The sequence below is a fragment of the Ambystoma mexicanum genome, chromosome 1p (genome assembly GCF_040938575.1).
Source record: "Ambystoma mexicanum isolate Mex_15411 chromosome 1p, UKY_AmexF1_1, whole genome shotgun sequence".
NCBI lineage: Eukaryota > Metazoa > Chordata > Amphibia > Caudata > Ambystomatidae > Ambystoma > Ambystoma mexicanum.
In genome coordinates, this window is record NC_090921.1 from 620,314,126 (window position 1) to 620,341,887 (window position 27,762).

The 27,762-nt window shown below is 48.3% G+C and overlaps 1 protein-coding gene across 1 annotated transcript in view; it reads right to left on the reverse strand.

The window, feature by feature from the left end:
* Positions 1-27,762, reverse strand: part of LOC138577213 (ceramide synthase 2-like) — a 929,909-nt gene that overhangs the window by 283,810 nt on the left and 618,337 nt on the right. The gene's annotated exons all lie outside the window — the stretch shown is intronic.

A 27,762-nucleotide genomic window follows, 5' to 3' on the forward strand; every position in this document is an offset into this window, starting at 1 on the left:
GATGGCCCAGAACTCGAGCTGCATCGCCTCCCTGCACAGAGGAAGTGACCCTGCCCCCCCCTTTTTGTTGAGGTAGTGCATGGCCACTGTGTTGTCCGTCAGGATCAGGACATTCTTCCCTCGCACAGACGGCAGAAAAGCCTTCAGGGCTAGCCTGACGGCCCTCAGCTCCAACAGATTGATATGGAGACTGGACTCCGACGGAGACCAACGACCGCTGACTGTCAGCCCGTTGGCATGAGCTCCCCATCCCGTGAGGGATGCATCCGTCACGACCGTCACCTCCGGCCAGGGAAGCCAAAACGGAGCCCCCTTCATCAAGTTGCCTTCGACGGCCCACCACAGAAGGTCCCGGGCGACCGAGGACGGCACCTGAATCGAGTCCGACATCCTGCCGGAGGACTGCGACCATTGCGTCTTGAGTGCCCACTGCAAAGATCTCATCCGCAGGCGAGCCTCTGGCACCAGAAGAATGCAGGATGCCATGAGGCCGAGCAACCTCAAGAACTCGAACGCTGGGAGCGTCTGGGCATGCTGAAACCTGTGCACCATCTGCTGAATGTGAAGAGCCCTCACCTGGGGAGGAAAACACTGCCCCAGGGAAGTGTCGAGCACTGCTCCGATGTACTGGAGCCGCTGCGTTGGCGTCAAATGGGATTTCTTTAAATTGAGGGAGAAGCCCAGCCTGTGAAGGGAGCGACAGGTGACCGATAGATGATCCAGGACTTGCTCGGGAGAGCTCCCCCTGATCAACCAATCATCCAGGTAGGAGTAGACGTGAATCCCCCCTTGCCTGAGATGCGCTGCCACCACCACCATGAGCTTGGTGAAAACCCTCGGGGCGGAGGTCAATCCGAACGGCAGGACCCGAAACTGAAAGTGCGAGTCGCCAACCGCGAACCTCAGGTACTTCTTGTGCTTGGGATGGATCAGCACATGGAAGTAAGCATCCTTGAGGTCGAGTGACACCAACCAGTCCTGAAGCTGAAGGGCCTGGAGGACTTGAGAGAGAGTAACCATCTTGAACTTGTCCTTCCTGAGGAGTTTGTTCAAACCGTGCAAGTCCATGATGGGTCTCAATCCCCCGTCTTTCTTCGAAATCAAAAAATAAGGGGAATACTATCCCTTGTTCCTCTCCGCTACAGGCACCAGTTCTATGGCGCCTTTCTCCAGCAGGGCTTGAAGTTCCTGCGCAAGGAGCGGATCCGGACTCTGCAAAGAGAGGTTCCCCGGTGGATTGTCGCGAGGCCTGTGCCGAAAAGGAAGACAGTAGCCGTGGGTTATGATCTCCAGAACCCACACATCTGAAGTAATGGCTTGCCACTCTACAAGATGCTGCGCCAGCCTTCCCCCAACCGGTGAACCATGGGACATGGCCTCACGACAGAGTGGGAGCGGCTGCGGCGTTACCTGAGGGCAAAGAGGCAACTGCCCGAGCGGCCTTGGCACCACGGGTACCCTGTTGTCCACCTCTGGTACCCCTACGTTGGCCTCTTTGACTGCCAGCTCCTCTCGCTTTACAGAAGGATGAGTAATAGTGAAAGGAACCACCCCTCCACTGCTGTCCCCTAGGACGAAAAGGCAGAGGTTGGCGAACTGCAGCGCCCAACGACTTCGCTGCAGCTTTTGAGGTCTGCAACCTCTCAAGGCTCTCGTCAGCCTTGCTGCCAAAAAGGTGTTCACCGTCAAAGGGCATGTTGAGGAGCCGGGACTGCACATCAGGAGCAAACCCTGACTTCCGCAACCACGCAAACCTGCGTATCACGGTGCTCGCCGCCATGGACCTACTGACGCATTCAGCTAAGTCCAAACCCGACTGAACGGATTCACACATGGCATCCTTACCATCCTGGACCATAGCAAGGAAACCATGCCGTTCGTCCCCTTCGGGAACATGTTCAGCCGCTAACGCAACACAGTTCCACAGAGTGTGCGTGAAACGTGACAAGGCACAAATGGAGATGGCCGCCTGAAGCGCCATACCACCAGAAGAAAACACTTTCTTTGCCCAACCGTCAAAACGTTTGTCGTCCCTATCAGGAGGGATGGTAGGGTACGACGCCTGCTTCGCCGGGACCGTGGCCGCCTGCACCACCAAACTCTCCGGAGTGGGGTGCCTGGTCAAGTAGCAGGGGTCGCCACTGGCTGGACGGTATTTCCGCGACAAGGATCTGCCCACCGCCGGGAGACTCTCCGGAGCAGTCCAAGTCGCCGCCACCCTTCTCTGTAAAGCCATATGGAACGGCAGAACCGAGTCAGTTGGGGGACCAACATCAAGGATGTCTGTCAGATCATCCTGCACAAACTCCCCTGGGGGAGCAGACCATCCCAAGTACTCAGAAACCCTAGCCATAAGGCGCCGGTACGAGGAATCAGCATGAGAGCCAGGCTCAGACCTACAAAACTCCACCTCCGGAGAGGTGTCCAGTCCACTGGCATCATGCAGTGACTGTCTCAACTCATCAAACCGACTATGGCCCGAGACAATTTCATCCGGAACCTGACTAGGAACCAGGCCATCAGAATCCTCATCCGCCTCTGAAATATAGTCCAGGTGGCGAAAAGAAGGCACTCGAGAGTGCTTGCTCTTAACCAGAGCCTTCCTAGGGGGTCCACCCGTGCCCCGGGGTACCTCCGACACGAAAGGCATCGATGGCGTCGAGCGAATCAGCGCCAGCGTCGAGAGAACCGGCATCGGCGCCGAGAGGATCGGCGTCGACGTCGAGGAAATCGGCGTCGACGTCAGATGCAGCGCCTCCAAAATCGGCGGCGTCGACACAGCCCTCGAGGCCGGAGCCCCGAGCGTGTCCCTCGACGACCTGAGCGTCGACGGCATCGACGACTTCCTCGGAGCCAGAGCCTCGAGAAAACCTGTCGACGCCCCCGACGCCACAGACGTCGATGCCTTCTTCGAAGACCTCACAGGTGCACACGGTCTCGAACGCGTCGAGGACCGGGACCTGGAACAGGGACGCCGAGAACGAGTCCCCTTGTCCGAACGGGACCTCTCCCGTGACTCATGCCGACCACTCTTGCGAGCGGTGTCTCTCGACCTCACACGACCGACCCCACTCGGGGGCGCGGACGGCTGAGTACCCTGCGACTCAAGAATCGCCAGCATCTTCTTCCCGAAGGAAGCCCATTCCTCCGGCGTCGCACGGCTGGAGGGGTAAGCGACGTGCCGGGCAGAGCCCTCCGAAGAGGACCTGGAAGACGACCGGTGATGGCGCTTCCGAGAATGCCTCGAAGAGGCTGAGGAGTGGCGAGACCGACTCCTAGAAGGAGACCCACGAGACTTCCGACGATGACACGGAGAGTCACCCCTCGAATCATCTGTCGAAAGCCCCGCAGACTTCGACTTCCGGGGCTTGGACACCCGACCTACCGACAACTTCTTCTTACGTTCGCGTAAGGCTTTGGACGTGAGCGACTGGCAGTCGATACAGTCATCCGTGTCGTGGGCCTCCCCGAGGCACCAGAGGCAGGCGTCGTGCGAGTCCGTCACCGACATCTTGGACCCACACTCCCCGCACTTCTTGAAACCCGGACGCGGGGTCGAAGACGAAGTAGACATCTCCAGAAGGATTTTCACAAACGAACAGGTTCGAAGAACCGAGATAGAACAGAACTCCAAAGAGTCGAGGCGTTTAAACCGAGAAACACGAAGCAACACGTTCGCGGAAAAAACGGAACTGAGGCTACGGGCGTCGTGCGTCCTACTTATCACATCGGATGACGTCGGAGGAGGTCCTTCGACGACGGCGCATCGACGCAGGACGCAGACGCCGAAAAATGTTTCCGAAGCAGCACAGCTGTGGTGATTACATGTCATAGATATGGAATACGTCGGAGGACCCAATCCCCTCGAAAATGATTTATGGTTCGCATCCATGATGGTTGAGTCCTCCAATAGTGCTCACACAAGGGCATGCTCCTGTTTTGAGTAATGTTGGTATAATGTGAATTCACATCACGTCACCAGTAAAATAATCAGTGTTATCTAGATTTAGACCTTATTAATACAGTCTGTTGAGCTTTTCATAAAATACCCGCTTCTGACAATGAATGATTGTAACACATACAACATAAGTAAGTTGACAAAGGTTCCCAGATACTAATTTTTTGTAAGATGAAGGGTTATCAAGCGGGTCGTGAAATGTTTTTCATGGACTTTAGGAAGACAGCTGAACATTTTAGTTATGTGTTATCCCTCCATAAGAATTTTGCAGTTGTTTTTGCGAAATATGTCCTAAATAGAGTCTATTTAGGCCTATAGCAGCCGTTTGGACAGCTTTAATTCTGTTATAGGTATCAGTTTGGTTCAAATGTCTATACACATTTGTTAAATAGTCCTTATTCCTTATTTAATACAACAACTGGTCTGTTTTATTGGCTTCCTTAATAATTATGGGACTGTACTTGCTGAAACATTGGACAGTTACCTTTTTGATCAAAGTGGACAATGCTGAATTCATTATATTCGGCAAAAACAAGGTATTTGGGTTCAATTATTTGTATTTTACGAATTCCTGTTTCACAATAAGATTTCAGTGAAAAAAGAATTTCAAACTTAGAGATCTAATTGAAGTCTTGAATTCAGTCAAAGCCACAAACGTGTCAGGCTGTGGTGTAGGGATACTTGAGAACCATTTATTAAAACGTTAATCTCAACATTGGATAATTGTCATTGTGATAAATGAATTACTATGTTTATTTTGTCATCACTTGTGTCTTTCTTATAGGGACTTTATTTTCCTTACCTTGTTTTCTTTCTTAAAAAATAGACGCTTGTTTGGTATTTAGATGTCAAATCTTCCTGAGATGACTACGCTTGTTGTATTTCACTTATCTGAGTTTATTTAGAAGTTTCACTTCATGAAGACATTTTTCTATCAACGAAAATGGTAGGTTTCTCCGATTTCTAAAGAACCTTTGTTGAATATCAACTTTGTCTCCAATAAAAGAGTACACAATGATTATGTTGATATTACAAGCTAGGTCTACAGACTTTCTCTAATTTTGTTTGAATCAATGATGGCCAGTCTTTCTCTATTACTTCCATCAAAATGTGTTTCTCCTTAGTCCAATATTCGCGCGAATGCTATTTTCCCAGTGCTTCCGATGTATTTAGAATGCTAATCTGCTACACACCATGATTTCCATGATACCGTGCTTTCCAGAGACTAACCTCCACCCCAAAGACAGGATGGCTTACTGGGGATGTGGTAGGTGTTCCCACAGTGAATAATGCTATACAAGCCACAAGGCACAAGAGAGCTAAATCTCAGCACTTTCTGGAAAGAGAACTCTGTAAACCTGAGAACCTGACAGCTTTACACGTGCACAGCTGCACTGCTGTTGGCCTACTCCAAGAACATCTAGGAACCAATTCTTATAAGCCTTGTGGAAATACTTCATATTAAATGTCATCGCATCTCCCTACACATTTGTAAATCTAAAACAACGCCTATTAACATTTGTAGTATAGTGCTTGTTTATGCTCAAACTGAAAATGAATGACTGCTCATAGACGTCCATTTAGCATTTATGTATATATTTTTCTCTTGAAGAGGCAATATTAGAATGAAAATAGTATAGTGAAACAATAAACAATCCTTAATATAAAAAATGGCATACCTGAACTTTGACCTAGCATCCTACTCTTTTCCTATTAAGTCCTATTAAGTTCTTGGAATGTAAAGCCTACAACCAGTCAACATTGTGTACAGCCATCTAGAAAATGCACAGGAAGGATGTAATCAAAGTTGTGGTGTCAGGAAAGGTGAGCCAACAGTCTTGTGATGTTTTTGCAGCCACTGTAAATCCATAAAATGGAAGAACTGGAAACCTATAAAAAGTCCATTGCTAATACGGGCAATGTCCTAAAGTCATGTATAAAAACACTGGTTAAAAAGTAACCATCCACCTGGTGGATTCCTCTCTTCCATCTAACAATGCATATATCGGCCCACTTGTCCAGGCCACAAATAGTACAGGGAGGAACAGAGCTGTTGAAATATGCCATGCCCAGACGTGTACCCTGCCTCAGCCCAGTAATTTCAAAAACATTAGTGAAACATTGGGCCTCATTACACGGATGGCGGTAAGGATTTACCGGTACCGGTAAAATACCAGTACCGGTAAATCCTTAACGCCTTACTACGAGGTCCCTTTGCGGGTTGAGGGATTTAACGCCTGCTTTATGCAAGCGTTAAAAACCAACCCGCAAAGGGACCCAGGGAGCTAATTACGGTACCGCAATTTGCAGAACCGTAATTAGCGCCTTCCCCATTCCCATTATGCCCTATGAGGCAAAAATGGGAATGGGGAAGGGCAATGGTGGAAGGGGGAATTACCGCCCCGCCAACCTTGGAATGGGGTGGTAATTCCCCTTTCCGCCAAGGCGGTGCTGGTATTTTACCGGCATGAACCATGGCGCTAATAGCGCCATGGTTCTCCACCATCCGTGTAATGAGGCCCATTGAGAACTAGACCTGACAAACCCACAGCAGCGACACTTTCATGACCAGGGAAATCCCAGTAAGGGCTAAAACATTTGTAAACATTGGTTTTAAATGGCTAATTCTGGCTCCACAATATAGGAACAAAAATCAAATTAGATTTTTTATTTAAATTGCAAAACGTCAATAATATAGAACTAAAGTTTATATACCCTCTATCCTGGAAGATCTATTTGGAAAGCTGCTGGTCCCTTCTATTTTAATCTCAGTTTATGCCAGTTCTACCCCATATGGACATAAGCCTTACCTCACCATATTTCCAGAAACATTGTGTTACCACACTCCTTTCGGAGAGCCTTATAGAGCATTTCCTCAGACCTTCTGTGTCATGACTCATAGGTTATAGTGTCTTGCGTCACGATATAAGGTTCAGAGTTCCGATTTCCTCCATGTTCGTGCACTGCGACCCAAGAGCTGAATGATGTAATCTTCTATACTTTCGAATGGACCGCATTTTCCTATGAGAGGGATATTCTCATTCTGCTAATTCAGCTAAATTCTACATTACATTAGGACTGTGTTCTTCCGGTAACTGTAAACAAGATTTCACTCAATGTTCTGATGGGCTGTTAAAACATACAGTGTTGATAGGAGTAGGTTTTGTTCTTTCAGCAATGTCAACATGATTTCCATTAGTTCATTGGGAGTAGGCTCAATTGCCAAATGTTAAGCTCAGAACAATGAATTGCAAGTTTATAAAATGTACTCTTTGAAATGCTGTTTCTGCATGATAGGTTTGTTAAAGAATAAAATGAGATTTTAGCACACACCACAATAATTGACTGCAGCTGTTTATATTTATTTATTTTAACATTTTAAAGCACACTAAATACGTAGGCAACAAGGCGCTGTTAAACCAGTTACACTTTAGTCTTGAGTGGACATGCAGAGTAGGGGGGCAAAGGAGGAGGAAAAGTGGGAGGAACATACAGTCAGGCAGGGGCGAGGCCCTTAAGCGCAAAGTTAGTTGAAGAGCAATGATTTCAGTGTTCTCCTAAACACCCAGTAGAACTGTTCTGTTCTCAGAGATGGCAGGAGAGAGTTTCAATGTCTAGCTCCAAAAGAAGCTTGCCCCGCCTGCTGTGGATGTCTTGAATTTAGGAAGAAGCAGCCTGTTCATGTATGCCAAAGTGAGTGGTCTGTCTGATTGGGCTCTGTTGATCTTCTGGGAGATGTAGGGTGGGGCTGAGTCAGAGAGGCATCTGTGTGTGATGGAAAGCGCCTTAAAAATGATTTGCTCTTGAACAGGGAGGCAGTGGATCCGTTTCCTTCCCCAGAGATGTGCTCTCATTTGACAATGTTAACGGCAGCCCTGATGGCATTCTTCTGGATCACCTGCATCTTGCTGATGTTGTGTTGTGAGGTGCCTGCGAAGAGGGCATTGCAGTAGTCTAGCCTTGCCCGGATGATTGCTCTGGCGATGGTAAGGCGACTGTCCTGGGAGAGGAAGGCTCTGGAGGCATTGAGGAGCTTTGTGGTTTGGGCAGCGGATGAGGCGATGCCATTCTCCTGGTGTGTCAGTGAGAGGGTGGCATAGAGGTAGACACAAAGGGTCTTAAATGAAGAGGATAGAGGGATTTGTATGCCGTCAAAGTTGAAGGATGAGTAGGTGGTGTTGAGTTTCTTCATTGCAGGTGAGCTACCGACCAAGAGGAGCTCTGTCTTTTCATCATTGAGGCAGAGTCGGTGTGTGGATATCCATGCCTGGATGGTGGAGTACACTTTGCTAAGGGCATGCGTGTCATTTAAGTAGTTGCCGGTCAGTGGGAGAATTTGGGTGTCATCAGCATAATTGGTTTAGAATATGCTGACCCAAATAGGGGTTTGGTGAATATATTGTAGAAGGTGGGAACTACGCACAATCCTTTTGGGACTCTGCAGGGAATGGGCTCGGGTGGGGCATTGTCGGCAAACACTCTCATGGAATGGTCCTTCGGGAAAGATGCAACCCAGGCTGTTACCTTGGGTGAGAAATGGGCCGCTATGGAGAAATGGTGGCAGAGGATGTGGTGGTCGACGAGGTTGAATGCTTCTGAGAGGTTTAGTAGAAGGAGGAGAGTAGGCGTGCCTTTGTCTCATCCTGCTGGTTCTTCAGGTTGAGCAGGGCAGAATCAGTGATGTGGCCTGGCCACCTGATTGTCGCGTTCCTAGGATGTGGTGGGTCTCAAGAAAATATGCATGTAGGCTTCTCTGTCTAGAGTTTTTCAGTAGAAAGGGGACTGTGGTGATGGGCCAGTAGTTATTTGCTATGGTTGGGTCGAGGGAAGCTTTCTTGATTAGTGGGAGGGCACAGGATTCTTTAAGGCTGGCGGGTACTAGGCTGGTGGCAAAGGAGCAGTTAATGAATTTGGTGATGAATGGGACGAGGGAATCTGAGCATTCCTTGACAATGGATGCTGGGGGGGTGTCTCATTTGCACCTGGTGGGTTTTGGGCTATTTAGGATGGTGGCCATTTCATTTTCAGAGACAGGTCTGAAGTTGAATAGTGGGGTTTGTTCAGGGGTTTGTCTAGCACAGTCAGGAGCATGTGCAGAGGTGGGCGAGTTAGAACTTTTGACAGGGATTGTTTGTGGAGGATTTTTGTGTGCAGAAGATCTATTTTTTTCAACTTAGTGTAACTTAGTGTAACTTAGTGTACCAAGCTACGTCTTTGGTGATGGCTGGGGGCGGGGCAGCTGGCGTTTTCCAGTTCTTTTAGAATGATGAATATCTCCCTTGTACTGGAGTTAGCATTGGTGATTCGATCGTTAAATGCTTTAGCTGTGGTAATCGATTGTAGGTTTTGGAGGCGCTGGCAAAAAGGATTTTGTGCAGGTCTGTTGGGCTATTCCTCCAGTTGTCCTTGGCTGTGTGTTTTTTAGCTCGGAGCACGAGGAGCTCAGGTTTAAACCAGGCGTTGGCGTGCCTTGCTTGTTTGGGTTTGCATGGGGCTATGGGTGCAACAGTGTTAACCGTGGTGGTGACCTGGAGTAAAGGTCCACTAATGTGTCAGGGTCGCTGGAGTGGAGGTTTAGGGGATTCAGATCCTGTAGCTGTGGTGCAATGGCATCTTTTGAGTACAGGTTCCTTTTCGTTCCAGTATTTCATATGGCCCGTGCCACTTAGAGACAAGCTTGTTTTCCAAGGTAGGCGATAGGACCTGTACTTTTTGTCCTATGGAACACGATCTCAAGCTCACCTTTTTGTCATAGGAAGATTTTTGCTGGATTTGGGCCTTTTCCATACGAGTATAGAAAAGATTTCGAACAAGTCTCATATGTTCTCACAGTCTGGTAGCCGTCTATAAAAGGGGAAGGGGTGCCTCTTTTCCTTCTTCCCAGGTGTCCCGGAGCATGTCCAGGACATCTATAGGTTCTATACCATAGAGTAGCTCGAAAGGAGAGAATACGGTAGATGCCTGAGGGGGTTTGATCTCTGCAAACAGTGTCCAGGGGAATCATACGGTCCCAGTCCTTCCAATCCTTATCTACTAACTTTATTGGGATCATTTAAAGCATTTTATTGAATCTGTTTGGGGATGGTACACTGAAGTTCATAAGGTGGTAATATGGAGTAGTTCCTTGACTTCCCCCATGAGCTTGCTTATACAATTTGAACCTTGATTTCCTTAGGGAAGACCAGCTTGGAAAAATATGGTAGGAGGTACTTTAGAATTTGCTGAGTGGTGTTGTTCTGCATAGGGAACGCCTTGGGGTATCTGGTTGCATAGTCGACAATTACGAGGACACATTTGTTGCTGTGCCTAGATGTTGCTAGAGGTCCAATGACGTCCATCCCAATTTTTGAAAAAGGGACTTCTTTGCTTGGCAAAGGAGTCAAAGGGGCAGGCAATGGGATGCGAGTACTGCTTTTCAGACATATTTCACATGACTGAATAAAGATTTTTATATCAGCATGGATACCTGCCAGTAAAACTTCCCGCTGATGTTTGCCTGGGTTTTGGATTGTCCTAAGTGTCCCTCCGTCAGATGGGAAATGCCCAACCTCGAGCATGATGTTTTGATGGGTTTTGGGGATTACCAGCTGGGTTTTACTCAAGCCTTCTGTGGATATTTCTTTTCTATATAGCAATCCTTGCTTTAAGAAGAAGAAATGGCTTCCCTTCTCTGCACCCTCTCCTCCGAGAATTGCCTGTAAAAAGGCCACAGTGAGGGATGGGTCATTTTTCTGGGTGAAGTCTAGGTCGGGATAGATGGTAGGCTCTTCTCCCTTTTTCTCTTCAGTGCTTGATGGTTCATCAGCTTCCCCAAAGCCTAAGTTACCTCTCTTCGTTTCTTCTGTTTCACTTTCTATAAAGTGTGGAAATAGAGCTTTTTCAAGAATCCTTTGGGCAGTTTTGTCTCCACAATGTACTTCAAATGGGATCTCGCCGTGGTTCTGTAAGAGAACTTTGATGTCTCCCCGGAAGTCATGATCGATGACGCCTACTAGAACCTTTATACTGAACTTCCATGCCAGGCCAGATTTTGGGGCCAGTATTATATAACACCCAGGAGGGGGTATCAAAGCTAAGTCTGTGGGAATCATTCCTCTTTTCCCAGGAGGGATAGTAGCCTCTCTACTGCTATGGATATCAGAACCTATTGATTCTTTCGTGGCAACAAAAGGTTTGGAGGCTCTATGACTAAGCTTCTGGAATTGTAGGATTCCCCAATTTGTTTCAATTGAGTCACATCCTACTTCTGACACCACATGTAAGGAAGGCATGGTACCAACAGTAAGACAGACACAAGTGATCACACTTCAAGGGTGTTTTTATTGAAATTTCAAAAGGGTGAAATAAACGCCTGTATAAACCTAAATCTACAGATGGGAGCAAACTATGACCATAAAATAATAATAATGCAGTCCTAGTGGAGTCTTGTTAAATTAAAAGGGCCTATACTATTAACTATTGCCAATCATTACTACTAATTTACAAATAATGTGGGGTGATCTTAATGAAAAAGAAATTAGTGTTCACAAAATGATAAGTCAGGGTTTTCAGGCCACTGGTCTTCCCTTCCCCATGTTTTCAGCATGGGACAAGGCGGTTCAGTCGAGCTAAGCATGCACTCTGGCTACTGCAGCATGAGGATACAGTTCCAATTTCATGGATCAAGATCTTCTGTGTCCATGCCTCTTTAATTCTTGCAAGTCTCTTGAAAACAACACAAAAACATTATTTTTCTTTTTCAGTATTCAATTTGGGTGTTCACCCTATATGCCCCTCAGCCAGGCTGAGATTCCTTTCAAACTATGTTCAGATGATTCTGTCACGGGTGACTCACGGTTCACCCCGGATCCCCCTCAGCCGGGCTCATATCCTTTTCATTCACTCAATTAGTCTCCCTCAGCTGGGCTCAGACCTATTGTGATGTACTTTAAACTATCAAATGTGCACAGGGTTCGGCTTGACCCGTTGCATGACCACTTCGATCTCAACATTCCTTTTTCTCACACTGAGCACCAGTTGGATACCTAACAGAGACTTTCAAAGGAGCACCGACGTGGTGCCAGAACACTCTGTGGGCCTCATCACGACCTCGGCGGTAACGCCGGCGGTATTAGCGCGGGGGCTATTAGCGTGACCGCCATAGCCCCCGCCGCTAATAGCTCGGGATCACGAGTTGGGCGGACTTGGAAGTCCCCATTCCCCATTGAGCCCATTCGGGAATGCCCCATTCCCCATTGGGCTCAATGGGGAAATTTCGCGCTCATACCGCCGGCGGATTTCCCGCCGGCGGTATGAGCGCGAATTCTCGGTGGATTTCACACCAGCTCAGAGCTGGGTTGAAATCCGCCAAGGCCCTGATTCGGCGGACCCTTAAATCCGGCAGTAATAGCGCTACCGCTGGATTTAAGGGTTACCGCCGAGGTCGTGATGAGGCCCTGTGTATGGTATCTTTTCTTGGCCTCCCAAAGTTCAACTACTCCTTTTGGGTTCCACTTATTGCGTCGCTCTTTGCAAATGCCTCACACACTGTTCTCTTTGTACAATGTTGCTGCTTGAAACCTTGGTTCAAAACACAAGCTGGCTTGTTATCAGTTTCTCTGACTCATCGGCTGTGTTGTGCGGTCTTTTCTGATGCTGCTTTGTTGTAGGAGCCAAGGACAGTACCACAGCACAATCGCTCCACTCCACCTTGGTTATCGACGTGGGAGAGCCCCAGGTACCTCCGACACACACAGTGCCGGTTTGATCAGCATTAGTTCCTGGTATTTCGTTTCTTACTTTCCAAGGCTCACAAAAGTAACGCTCATTAGAGGTCCCAGGTACTTCCCTCCTTGCGACTCTCTCTGGTCTCGCCGTCTTCCAACTTGTATTAAACTACCATCTTGGAATTACTGTTTCCTTGTGTAGTTTGCCTCGCTCAGAGTGTGCTTTTCGTGCTCCGCATTTTATCTGTGTGGGGAAGTGTAATGGAATTCAGGTGTGTGCAATAATCTGTAATTGCCTGACCTTGCCTGTTCATGGTGTTAGTCCGTTGTCGCTCACGTTGAACTGTCCATGAGAAAGTGTTTGTGTCAGAAAAGGAGTGGGGGCGGGGTTGAATTCCTAGGTTTCCTCCATGGTAGGATGGGTAAAAGGTGTTATTGGGAAGGGGATATCGTGTCTCACCTTCCGGTGTCCCACTTCCACTCCCTGAGGACCCTTCATCCAGGTGATCCTCCAACCCCAGGAACTCGATCCAAAAGAAAAGGCTGTGTCCTCGCCACCTGGATGACAGCTCCCCGGGGGCTAGCGGGTGAGACACCTTCAGGTTTCTCACAGAATGCAGCCATATATTCTGGGTGCAATATACAAATGATTAAGAGTGGCAATGGCTGTATATATTGTTTTTGGAGCATCATGAAAATGACTTACAGACGGAAATCTGTCATATATTGTGGGCCTAGCTTTATGAAGATGAATAACAGGGGCGTGGCCAGCGTTGATGGCGTAAAGACGTGTCCATGCGGAGCGCCTGTCTTGATCCTGGCCTAGATCCTATATGCGATCAACATTTATAAAAGGAAAAGAAGCCATAATTATATTTCAGTAGAGGAAGCGATCCCAACCCTAATCAGCGCAAGAACGGGGAGAAACGGAGCCAGCGACCCCGAAAACGGAGCATGCAAACTGGTGCCCCTGGGTTAAACAAGATGGCGGGCGGCACCAAGGCTTGATGTCGGAAAGGAGGAAGACGGTCGCTGGATAGCAGGCGAACGGAGCATCGGGCGCTGCCTCCTTCATTGTGTGTTGCGGCGGAGAAGTCCTCGTGAACGGAGGAAGAGGACCTCCAGGGAGAGCCAAGCACAGGACCGGTGACCCTTGGGTCCCCCCTCCCCCCAGGAGACGGCCCGAGGTGGTGAGACCCTGATCGGGCTGAAGAACCCCCGCACGGACACCAGCCCAGGCGTGTGAGCGGAGCCGCATCTGAGGCTCTGAAACACAGGGGAAGGCAGCGCAGCCACTGAGGGGGAAGCACGGAGTGCGGGCGGACCAGAGACATCGGGTGGAGGAATCCGCCGGCGACACGCCAACCACGAGTGCTGGAGTGATCGGGGAGCCGGAGCAACGGAGGTGAAGGAAGACCTCTGCCAAGGGAGACACAGCGAACTGCGTAGAGAAGCGTGGGAGCCCTCCTCCCTCCCCGGAAAGGCTGTCGAGCAGCTGGATGAGCGAGCAGTCTTGGCGCGGATGAGCCAGTAATCGTACAGGCCCTGGCCCAACATTTGGAAGCCGGGAATCACCACCATCCGCATTGAAAGCAGCAGGGCCCAGCAGGGTTACGGGGCTGAGGCCCAGTGGGCTGGAAGGTCGTGGGGCACCCCATTGCACAACTCGGGGGCCCCCCTGGGGAACAATATCTGCGCAAGAGTGTGAATTTGACCGCATCCCCCTGTGCTCTCGGGTGGCATACAGCCTGATTGTGGGACAGTGGACTGGCTCCTAGGACACCGGACTGCAGGTGCACAGGTCACCACTGAGGATCACTGCACATTATTGAACTGTGAGGTCTACCTTGCGCCATACTAACCAGGGGTTCTTAATTGCTGGCATAACTCACACTACGAGGGGCTAATGTCTAACTCACGGAACAAAAACAAGGGTGCAACAATTATGGACTCTTTCTCATTGGCTAAACCCAAACAGCCCCTCCAACATGAGATCCCCACACAGACGAAACCCCCTACTCCCGTGGAAGACCCCAGCAACGCTCAGGTGCTGCAGGCTATTGCTACACTCCAAACATTCATGGAGCCCAAGATAGATGAACTTAAGGTTGATATGCAGCTCATCCGTCAAGATGCCCGCAACCAAACGGAAAGGGTAAGCACAGTAGAAGTCAACCTGCAAGATACCACAGACACTGCCAAGGATTTGAAAAACAAAGTTGTCGCGCTTGAGAAACAGGTGGCTCACCTCGAGGAGAGATCGGAGGAGGCAGAGGGCAGGGCCCATCGCAGTAATATCCGAATCCTTGGCATTCTGGAGGAGATGGAGGGCACTGACCCAACGGAATTTGTTGAGTCCTTGTTAATGCAGGAGGTAGGGGCCGGCAAACTCACGCAGGGATTCTTAGTTGAGAGGGCCCACCGCTCCCTACAAAAAAGACCCCCACCGGGATCACACCCATCCCGATGATCGCCAAGATCTTGAATTTTCGTGATAGAGAGACGATACTCAAATTTTCAAGGGAAGGAGGCGAGATTAAACGCAATGGCTCCAAGATCGTTATTTACCCTGATTACACCCCACAAGTGCAGCGCGCCAGGAACTCATTTATACCAGTTAAAGCTCGACTACGTAAGCTTAATCTTAAATATATGCTCCTATACCCCTCGCGCCTCAAGATACTCTACAAAGGAAAATCTGTTTTCATGGAGACTCCGGCAGCAGCCATCATGTGGATGGAGCACAATAATCTGGCTGAGGGAGAGGAACACACCATGACGCCCAAAGGCTGAATATAAATATGTTTTTTCTCCATACTGATCAGTTAGTTTTTCCACGGACGGGAGCTCTGTGGATTACACATGGGTATTGTCACAACCCACCCCACCCCAATCATTGTTGACCTATTGCCATCACCACATCCGCACCTCACGACCTGGATAGGCCAATGGGAAGCAGAAGCCCCTGAGCGTTGTCCTCCCAGCGCAGCTGCTGGGGGCAATTTACAGTTGTCTTTTGTGTTCAATCCACCTGTTCGAGTGGAAGTTAGAATTGTTCATAAGTCTCCGTTTGTTACATCAACACAACAATCAAGGTCACCAGAGAGATCGCAATGTGCATTGAAGCTGACCGGTCCAGGGGGCAATTGCTCAACTCACAAAGCAGGCTTGAAGGTGATTAGGGCTGACATGATCTTGACACTCCAACTCCTTTTCCACCATTATGTCTGCACGCATTAAGATCGTTACCTGGAACGTGAGGGGCCTGGGCACCTACCTTCGCCGCAAAAGAATTAAATCCTATCTACACAGGAAGAAGATAGGGCTGGCTCTACTACAAGAAACCCATTTAACTAAGGAGTCCGCTGCAACGCTCCAATCATATTGGGGTGGACAGGGGTTTGGGTCCACGTATTCTAAATTTGCTAGAGGGGTGTTCACCTGGATTAGCCCTCAAATCCCCTTCCAACTTACTAAGGCCGAATCGGACCCAGAAGGAAGGTACGTGACACTCTGGGGCCACATCGAGCAAACCGAAATATGTATTGTCAATTCATACCTTTCCAACAATAACATACCAGCACATTTAGATATGTTGTACACAAGGATTGCACATTATAGAGATGCATTCTTTATCTGGGGAGGTGACTTCAATTGCATCAATAACCCTGTGCTTGACAGATCTGCTCCTCCCCTGGGAGGCCCGTCGGCCGCTACTTCTGCTATGAATGCCATGCTGAACTGCCTGGATCTGGTGGACATCTGGCGGGAGCAACACCCAGGAGATTGTGGCTACTCCTTCTACTCCTCGCCACATAATCTTCACACTAGAATTGACTACCTCTTTACTGGCAGAGAAAGCTTTTCCCAGATTGACTCTTCCAATTACTTGGGGCGCACCATTTCTGATCACTCTCCCCTGGCAATTGAATGGACCATCACTGGACCCAGATCTCCTATACCTACATGGAGGATGCCTACAGAGGCACTAAAGGATTCAGCGTTCAGGGAAGATCTTAGGGAATCCCTAGAGAACTACATAAGGGAGAACAAGGATAGTGTTGACCACCTAAGCACATGGTGGGACGCTCTCAAGGTGGTTGTAAGGGGAGAGGTCATAGCAAAGGCTGGGGGAATGAGGAAGCACCTAAGAACTGAACTTGAACTAGAAACCGAAAAAGAGCAGCTCGAATCCGACACCTGTGGTTCTCGACAGCAAGAAGACAGGCTCATCCACACTAGGGCCACCTGTAAGGAAGCTTGGGACAGACTGGCCAAGTTTGATTATACCACCAGAACCAATAGGGCACACGCCCATGCTGACAAACCTGGTAGACTGCTAGCCTGGCTGTGCAGGAAAGAACACCCCAAACACTCGACTACAGCCTTGAAAGGCGCAGATGGCACGTTGCATCGGACACAGCAGGGCATTAATGACACTTTCAGACAGTTCTATGCCCAACTTTACTCCCACAATGATATGGTGCCCCCCGATGAGATCTCAGACACCTTGGAAGAAATCGGCTTGCCCCTACTACCGCTTGCACATAAGGAGGCTCTGGATGCTGACATCACCAAAGACGACATAACAGATGCTATCAAGTCTCTGGCCACTTGCAAGGCTCCGGGCAGTGATGGGCTGTCCACCGAATTTTACAAAACCTACAAATCGGAATTAACTCCATTGCTGCACAAGCTTTTCCTAGAAGCCTACAAGTTGGGCATCCTGCCTGTGAGTATGCGTGAGACTTTGGTGGTTCCGATGCTCAAGCCCGACAAACCTGCAGATAATTGTGACTCCTACCGCCCTCTTGCGATGCTCAATTATGATGTAAAAATCCTTACAACCATTATAGCTAAGCGGCTGTCCAAGGTAATTGGAGGTGTGGTACATCCCGACCAGAATGGCTTTGTGCCGGGCCGCAACACCACCGCCAATCTTCGCAGGCTCCAACATGTATTGTCACATTCCACTCACGTAGGGGAGTATTATGCGCTGCTTTCTCTGGACGCCATCAAGGCGTTCAATTCTATCTTCTGGGAGTGGCTGATTGCGGTGCTTCGCGAGTTTGGCTTTGGAGAACGATTCATTAGATGGATCACAGTCCTCTACACTAAACCACGGGCACGAGTGAAATCTGGTCGGCTCATCTCTGCGGCGTGGGACATACAAAGGGGCATCAGGCAAGGTTGCCCGCTCTCCCCTATGCTTTATATACTTGGGCTTGAACCCATCGCCATTTTTTTCAGGAAGCAATTTTTTGACGCTGGTATAAGGCTTAATGGGGTGGACCACATAATATCCCTATATGCGGATGATTTCCTCCTTTATGTGAGGGGCCCACAGCTGAATGTCCCAACCATGCTGGAGGTCCTCGGCAACTTTGCCAAGGTATCAGGTATACACTTTAGCAGACATAAATCCTGTCTGTTTCCGTTAGGAGCCCTCCAAAACACACGTAGATCTGCATTCGCTGGGAATAAGTTGACGTCCTACCACATTTCGCTATCTGGGTGTCAATATCTATCACACGCCTGAACTCATGCATGTCAATAACACGGCGGCGGCACTACCCCCTCTACGCAGGTCGATAGGGTTTTGGGCTCGTCTCCCCTATCCATGAAGGGTAGGGCATCCATCATCAAGATGATTGTTCTCCCCAGATTTCTTTATGGTTTTCAAAATGTATTTTACTACATTAAGACTCCCTTCTTCCGCCTTTTGGAGAAGATACTTAAAGACTTCTTGTGGGGAGTAGGTAGGCACAAATTTGCACTATCCACGCTGACCCTCCCTTACGAGCAGGGCGGCATTCAGCTCCCTGATCTGGAACGGTACTACCTGGCTGCCCAACTTGGCTTCGTGGCTAAATGGCTAGCCGATGATGACACCCCCGAAACAGTACTTTTGCAACGCCCAATTGCTCCGATCCGGCTGAATGAACTCATCTGGGCCCCTCAACACCTTGTAGGTGGGATCCCCTTCTTGGCTGTCCTGGGACGACAGATATGGCACAGAGTTAAAATGCTTCTTAATTTGAAGCATGCATATACTCCGGACATTCCGCTCCTGGCCGACCTGTGCCAGAACTCTGTTGACCTTGCCACCATTAGATACTGGGAAAGGCTAGGAGTATACACTTGGGGGGGGCCTATATAATGAGGGCTCCTTTCATGACTTCTCCTCCTTGCAAACCGACGATGGCATACCTGGTGGCCAATTCCTTTGGTACTTGAAGATCCGTAAACTTGCTCGAACCAAATGGGACACTTGGCCCGATGAACCCGAATCTGACCCCTTTATAAACACACCTGTATAGTTTGGGTGATGGATGGAGACCTGTGTCCCATATATACAGCCACCTAATTGATAGGCCCAATCCCCGTAGTCAGGATCTAAAACTCAAATGGGATGGGGACTTGGGGCATGAATTGTCTGATGTGGAATGGGGGAGAGCATTGGCGTTTCCTAAGGAGGTATCCAGAAATTCTAGATGTAGATTGATTCAGCTCAAAGTGTTATACCGCTCGTACCTGACACCACTTAGAATAGCAAAGATATATGAGCTACCCCAGCATAACTGCCCTTGGTGTGGTAGAGACAAAGCAAATCTTATGCATATGTTCTGGGGATGCGTCCAGGTCCGACAACTTTGGGCGGAAGTGGAATTACTATGTAGGGGGGCAGGCATGACCAGATATGAGTGGACCCCGGGGGAGTGCCTTCTTGGAACGTATCCCAGACTAGCCAAGTTCAAGCACTCAGTTAAGCTTATGGATCTTGCATGCATTCTGGTCAAAATGACCATTGCCATGGCTTGGAAGCGACCAGGGGGCCCCCGATACCTAGTATGGCGCAAAGAATTAGAACGATGGATTGGGGCAGAAACCTCAGCCTGGGAGGACGGTATTGCCACATCCCCCGAAGACACGAGTCTGGCACTTGAAGCCTGGAAGACCCTCACATGGGCCTTACTCAACCCCTCCAATGACGATAAACCCCCTTGAGAGACTTGCCCCTATTTGTGCAATTAAACTGCCGCAGAGTGCTTGCACTATCCCTAGCCTGAATTTATTTGACTCCCTCCCCTCCTTGATTCTTTCCTTTCCTTACCTCTTGTTGACCTTCCTAAGATGTACTTACCATCAACCATCCAGAGACGAGTTGTTTATTGTTTATGTTTTATGGATTTTTTTTTTTGTTTATCGTTTCTGTTTATTCGTTGATAACTGAATGGCTTATTTTAACTAATTCTGTTTTATGTCACAGTGGTCACTCGGTGCCACACTGCAATTTTTTATTATATAAATGCCAATAAAGAAATGTGAAAATAAATGAAGATGAATAACAGTGGCAATGCTGGCATATATTGTGGACGCAAATGATTTAAGCGGAATTGATTGTTTTCCAAAGAGGGAACCCTTGGATACCCTACTAAGTATGTGTAACCCCAACCCTTCCCCGGATGCACTAGGACCTCAAAAAACCTCAGGCTGGGTTTCCATTTGATTTTCAGTTTGTAGAAAATTAATCTTAATTCAAGACTTAAAAGTTCTTTTTTTTATTCAAAACATTTCAACTTCATATATATGAAAAAAGAAAAAGATGTTTTGCTGCACATATTTGTTTAATAAAAACACTGTATTTAACTTTAATTCTTTCAAAAAACATAATCCTTAACCCAACATCTACCAAGTGCATGACCTAAAACAAACCACCAAATGACTTGACCAATTTTTACAAACACAAATTCCATCCACCGGATGCACAATGCCTGGTTCAGACTTTCCCCTCACGGTCAGGACTCAATTTCACATGTATAAATCAGGGCATGTAACAAATCCATTCCCTACTGCTCAACATGCCATGTTTCTGTTCTTTGGCTTGTACAGTGCTGAACATTCATCAGGAGCAACACACTAAGTCATGCTGTAATCAACATATGTTTATATCTCGAGATCAAACACTCTTTTTATCCACACCCAAGAACTCGCTCAAGTGTGAGATTGATCCAAACTGCAAAAACCCCAAAGAAAAATATATAGCTATTAGTGCTATTACCACATAGTCACCAGACCCACCACCCCGAAAGCAAAATGCACCTTCAGCGGTGTTCTTGGGGGGTTTATTTCTCATGCGCAACCACTATGCACAAATAATTGACACCTGCAGAAATACACCAGATATGTATTCAAATAATAACCATTAGACGCTAACACTCGCCTCCAAGTGGAAATGCTGCCATGTATTGTGAGCACAGCATTAACGTGATTTACAGCACAATGCCTGCATATATTGTGTGTGCAGTATCAAAGTGATTTGCAGTGGCAATGCATTTTGTTGCAGCATCATGAAAGTGAATTAACTGGCAATCTTGGCATATATTGTTAGCATGACATCAGCAATCTAAGTGATTTAGAGTATCAATGCTGTCACATTATTGATTTAGAGGGGCAACATTCTCATATTTGTGGCACAGAATCAAGAAACTATTTTACAATGTAACGCTGGCATATATTTTGGGTGCAGTATCAAAGTGATTAACGGGGCAATGACTGCATATCTTGTGTGTGCAGCATTATGGATGTGATTTACAACAGCAATGTTGACATATAGTGTGGGCATAGTAACATAAAAGTGATTTACATTGGCAATGCTGACATATTGTGGGAACAGCTTCATGTGTGATGTACATGGAAATAATGGCATATATTTTTGAACAGGCATCAGCAAAATGCTGTAAAATGCTCTTCTGTACTGCTGGTGATCTGATAGCTATTGGAACTTTTCATGCGTGACCCTAGAGAACCAATAGTACATTTGTGCTTTTTACCTCATTTTAAGAAACATATGTGCTGTAAAATGCACCATTTCTAACCATTATTTCAAAGAATTCTCTGGGGAGAATTGCCACAATCTATTTAGGGCCATCTCACTATGCTTGGTCACTCATCCTAATTTAAGGGAGATATGAGCACATGCCCACTGAAAATATTCATCAACCATTGACCTTGATATGATATGATAAGTCATTTATAACGCCTAGTACACAAGTGTTTCTAGGGACGACCAAACAACGAAGGGGAAGACAAAGGGGAACCAAAAAAACGATCTTACTAGGCCTACTGCAATTCAGATCATGCAAGTGGAAGTGGAAGGGAGAGGAGTAGTATCAAGGGGAGGGAAGGGGAGCGTGCAAAAAGCCAAGCTCAAATAAGTGCCGCCGGGCTGGACGTCTTTAAGTAAGTGCAGGAGGCAGGGGATTGTAGGGTTGCAGATACAGTCCCTACTGCGCAGTAGGCCCAGACGGAGTGCATGGGGCTACTGGTCATGAGGGAAACTGGTCCACATAAGGTTCAGAGGGAGGACAGGTAACCAATTAGTGCAGCAGAGGAACATCAGCAGGGGAGAGAGAGCGAGAGCAGAAGCAAAAAGGTAGGTCTTCAGTTGCTTCCGGAACCTGAGGTGGTCCTGCTCAGGGTTGAGAGAGGCAGGGAGGCTGTTCCAGAGTCAGGCACCAGCCGAGGAGCGAGACATGCCCCCACTCTCTGCCTGGAGAAGCACCTGACCCTCAAAGAGTTGAAGGTGGATGAGAAGAGGGCTCAAGAAGGAAAGTGCTTAGGAAGAGAGAGTTGGATGTAGTGTGGTCCCCGGCCCAAGATAGCATTGTGGATAATGTAGAGGTTCTTGAACTTGATCCTTGCAGCCACCGGTAGCCAGTGGAGAGATTTCAGTGCTGAAGAGATATGATCCCTGGGCTTGATGCCAAGGACAAGTCTTGCGGTCCTGTTCTGGATTAGTTGCAGAGGGCAAAGAGTAGAAGCAGGAAGATTTAGAAAGAGGCTGTTGCAGTAGTCCAGCCTAGAGAGAACTAGGGCTCTGGAGACAGTGCGCTTCTGGGGAAAAGTGTAAAAAGTAAGAATACCTCTTTGAAGGTGCAGATGATAATCAGACTTCTTAGAGAGTTCTGTGACTTCAGGAGAGAAGGAGAGGTTGTAGTCAAAGATGACAAGTTTATTTTTGCCTCGCTGGAAGGTGCAGGTAGCAGGCCCAAAGAGGGCGGCCCGGGTGAACGAGGGAAAGCGGGAGCAGGGGTCCAAATGAGAAGGATCTCAGTCTTACTGACATTGAATCATTTAGAATGCTGGTGCCACTCAGAGAGTATTGGGCCTCCTGGTACCCAATGCTGCTTCTGCCACTGACTGGGAGTGCCTTCATCTCCGACTAATAATGCCTAAACGGTTGGAGGTAATTCGTAATATCGACAAATGGAGGGATGGAAGAAATGTACAATAAGTAAAGCACACAAGCCTAGACTCATGAACGAGAGATGTGCTGTGTTTGTTGGTGTGTGTGACCCAAACATGAGAGACTAGCCTAGAAACCAAACACGAATTTTAAAACTCTGATTGCCTAAGGGGTTACATGAGACAAAGCATGAAGCAGGCTAATATTGACTAAATAAACATTTTTCCTGTGCTCGATTTTGCAGGGGACAACTGATGCTGAGTCCACGAATAAATAGAAAATGAACAGGAAAAGCAGGAAAACAAATAGCAGCTGTGCCCAGCAGAAAAGTCGAAAGTGCGAGCTAATCCCTGGAATTCTACTGGGGGCAATTTGTCAGGCAGTCAATGGAATAGCATAGTAACAAATGACCTAGTGGCGGCAATACATTTGGTGCAAAACATTCTGCTCCATAACATATAACATAATGGTGGGAGAACCAAAAATCCCTATAAAAAAATCATAAGGGACTATAATGCTGTGCACACCAATCTTCAAGATATTTACAAAATACATTGTAGTCTGCAATATTGGTATGCAAGGCTGGAAATTATTTTCTTATTACAGGCTAGTTGTGACATCACATCTGACCTGCAGTAAGGAAATGACTTCACAACTGCTCTGTAATCCATTATTATGATTCAGTTGATAATTGCAGCCGTCACTGAAAAGCTTTCCAAATTCCTTGCTTGCAGAATAGTATTCTGTGTCGCTTTACAGCCAATCATTGACAAGGAACTGTTTATGGTAGAATGTTAAATTTTTTTGCGCTGTGGAGTTTAAGATCTGTGAGCAAGAATCTGCATGTTTTTACTTATTTTAAAGCACAAAATGAAAACGTTTTTAGATACATTTTTATTAAACCTCTTGAACTATTTTTCTTGATTTTTAAAATCCAGGCATATTCTATGTTGATTAAATGCATCAGCCAATGGAAGCTCTCTTACATTCTATTATGCAAGAGACGAATAAGTTACTCTCTTACCTGGTAACGTTCTTTCGATGGGATGGTCCGACGAAGTATTCCATATCTATGACAGTAATCACCATAGCTGTGCTGCTTCGGAAAATCTTTCGGCGTCTGCGTCCTGCGTCAATGACATCGATACGCCGTCCTCAAGGGCCTCCATCGAGCCGACGTCACTGGACGTCATAAGTAGGACGCACGACGCCCGTCGCCTCAGTTGTAGTTTTTCCCATAACTTATGGCACCAATCTTCTGCCAGTAGGACCACAGAAAGCCTTGCGGAAACGTAAGCTGCAATCGCATAAGGAATTCTGTAGCAGGGAAGGCAGGAATGGAGCGATATGGAATACGTCGTCTGACCATCCCATCGAAAGAACGTTACCAGGTAAGAGAGTAACTTGTTCTTTGAGGGGATTGGGTCCTCCGACGTATTCCATATCTATGACAGACTCCCAAAGCAGTACCAACGTAAGGAGGTGGGAAAATAATTTAGAATATACAAATTTAGAATGCCCAATCAAATTGCAGAGTAAAGGACTGCCTTGCCAAAGGCCAGATCCTGCCCATGGATAGAATCAAGGGAGTAGTGATGTCCAAAAGTATGGACCGAAACCCAAGTGGCTGCATCACAGATGTTACGAATAGGAACATCCCTCTGCAGGGCAGTAGAGACAGCCATACCCCTAGTCGAATGGGCCCGTAAGCCTACAGGAGGATCCTTAACCACCAGCCAGTAACATTCAGAAATTGCCAAGATAATCCATCTAGACAAAGTCTGCTTAGTCACAGCTTGTCCCAAACGCCTTCCAGCGTAACCAATAAAGAGCTGATCGTCCACTCTGACCCGGGACATGCGTGAAAAGTAGAAACTTAAAGCTCTCCTAGGATCTAACCTATGGAGCCTCTCCTCGTCCTTACCAGGATGTGGAGGAGGATAAAATGCCGGAAGAACAACCATCTGGCTCAAATGAAATTCCGACACCACCTTCGGAAGAAAGGAAGGACGAACTCGAAGGACAACCCTGTCCTTATGAAACACAGTGAAGGGTGGCTTAACTGAAAGTGCCTGTTACTCACTCACTCTGCGAGCGGAAGTGACCACAACTAAAAATACAGTTTTAAGGGTTAACAGTCTCAAAGGACAAGAATGCAAAGGCTCAAACGGTGCACCCATTAGAAACTTGAGAACAAGGTTCAAATCCCAACCGGGCACCTGGCACCTGGAAAGGTAACGGAGGGAACACATTAGTGAGCCCTTTCAGAAACTGAGAAATTAAAGGAATTTTAAAATAAGAACACTCCTCAGACGAGCCCTTAAATATGGACAGCGCCGCCAGGTGACCTTTAATGGTACCCACTTGTAAGTCCCTGTGGGCTAAAGAAAGCAAAAAAGACAGAACTACAGGAATGTCACATGAAAAAGAATTCACATTCTTAACCCTGCACCAGTCGCAGAACTTTCTCCAACGGCAACGGTACAGGGACTTTGTTGCCGGCCTTCTGGCCGAAAGCAAAACCTCTATCACGTCTTCAGGGAGGTCCCAATCCTTATACCTCAACCTTTCAGAAGCCAAGCGTGATGGTTGAGGGATCTGACCTCTGGATGGAGAACCTGAACCCCCCTCCTGTGAGAGCAGATCGTCTCGGTATGGAAGACAACGTGGAGGGCAGATGGACAAGTCGAGAAGGTCTGGGTACCACGCCCTCCTGGCCCAAGCAGGAGCAATGAGGATCATCCCGGAACTGAACCTCCATAACCTCTGCAGTACCTACGGGATGACGGGAACTGGAGGAAACGCGTACAGCAGTGGGAAGGACCACTCCACCACGAACGCGTCTCCTAAGGCTCCTCTTGGAGGAAATTCCCGCGAGCAGAAACTTTCCCACTTCCGGTTGACACTGGAGGCGAAGAGATCCACTTGAGGGGTCACCCAAAGGGCGAAGATCTCCAGGAGAATCTCCTGAGCCAACTCCCACTTGTGAGAGATCGCGCTCTGCCTGCTCAGAGCATCTGCCGTCTCCTTTTCGTCTCCGGCCAGATGAACTGCCGAGATCGAAACTTCCTGCTGGATGGCCCAGAACCAGAGCTGCATCGCCTCCCTGCACAGAGGAAGTGACCCTGCCCCCCCTTTTTGTTGAGGTAGTGCATGGCCACTGTGTTGGCCGTCAGGATCAGAACATTCTTTCCTCGCACAGTCGGCAGAAAAGCGTTCAGAGCAAGCCTGACGCCCCTCTGCTCCAACAGATTGATATGGAGTCTGGACTCCGATGGAGACCAATGACCGCTGACTGTCAGCTCGTTGGCATGAACTCCCCATCCCGTGAGGGATGCGTCCGTCATGATCGTCACCTGTGGCCAGGGCAGCCAAAATGGAGCCCCCCTCATCAGATTGCCTTTGTCGGCCCACCACAGAAGGTCCTGAGCGACCAATGGCGGCACCTGATCGGGGTCCGACATCCTGCCGGAGGACTGTGACCACTGTATCTTGAAAGCCCACTGCAAAGATCTCATCCGCAGTCGGGCCTCTGGCACCAGATGAATGCAGGATGCCATGAGGCCGAGCAGCCACAAGAACTCTAACACCGGGAGACTCTGGGCATGTTGAAACTTGTGTACCATCTGCTGAATGTGAAGAGCCCTCACCTGGGGAGGAAAACACTGCCCCAGGGACGTGTCGAGCACTGCTCCGATGTACTGGAGCCGCTGAGTTGGCGTCAAGTGAGACTTCTTTAAGTTGAGGGAGAAGCCCAGCTTGTGAAGGGCGTGGCAGGTGACGGACAGATGATCCAGGTACTTCTTGTGCTTTGAATGGATCGGCACATGAAAATAAGCGTCCTTGAGGTCGAGAGACACCAACCAGTCCTGAAGTTGAAGGGCCTGGAGCACTTGAGAAAGAGCAACCATCTTGAACTTGTCCTTCCTGAGGAGCTTGTTCAAACCGTGCAAGTCCATGATGGGTCTCAATCCTCCGTCTTTCTTCGAAATAAAAAAATAATGGGAATACCATCCCTGTTCCTCTCCGCTCCAGGCACCGGTTCTATGGCGCCTTTCTCCAGCAGGGATAGAAGTTCCTGCGCAAGGAGCGGATCCGGACTCTTCAAAGAGAGGTTCCCTGGTGGATTGTTGCGAGGCCTCTGCCGGAAAGGAAGACAGTAGCCGTGGGCTATGTTCTCCAGAACCCACACATCTGAAGTAACGCACGCCATTCTAACAGATGCTGCGCCAGCCTTCCCCCAACCGGAGAAGCATGGGCCTTATGACTGAGCTGAAGCGACTGCTGCAGTGCCTGAGGGCAAAGAGGCAACTGCACATGCGGCCTTGGCACCTCCAGTACCTTGTTTTCGATCTCTGGCACTCCTACGGTTGCCCCTTTGACTTGCAGCTCCTCTCGATTTACTAAAGGATGAGTAATAACGAAAGGAACCTCCCCTCCATTGCTGTCCCCTAGGACAAAAAGGCAGAGATTGGCGGACTGCAGCGCCCAATGACTTCGCTGCAGCTTTCGAGGTCTGCAACCTCTCAAGACCCTCGTCAGCCTTGCCACCAAAAAGAGGTTCACCATGAAAGGGTATGTTGAGGAGCCGGGCTTGCACATCCGGAGCAAAACCCGACTTCCGCAACCACGCAAACCTGCGCATTATGGTGCTCTCCGCCATTGACTTGCTGACGTAATCAACCATGTCCAGACCTGACTGAATGGATTCACACATGGCGTCCTTGCCATCCTGCACGATAGCAAGGAAACCATCCCGTTCCTCCCCTTCGGGAATATGAGCAGCCACTAGGGAAATACAGTTCCACAGAGTGTGCGCGAAACGAGACAAGGCACAAACGGAGTTGGAA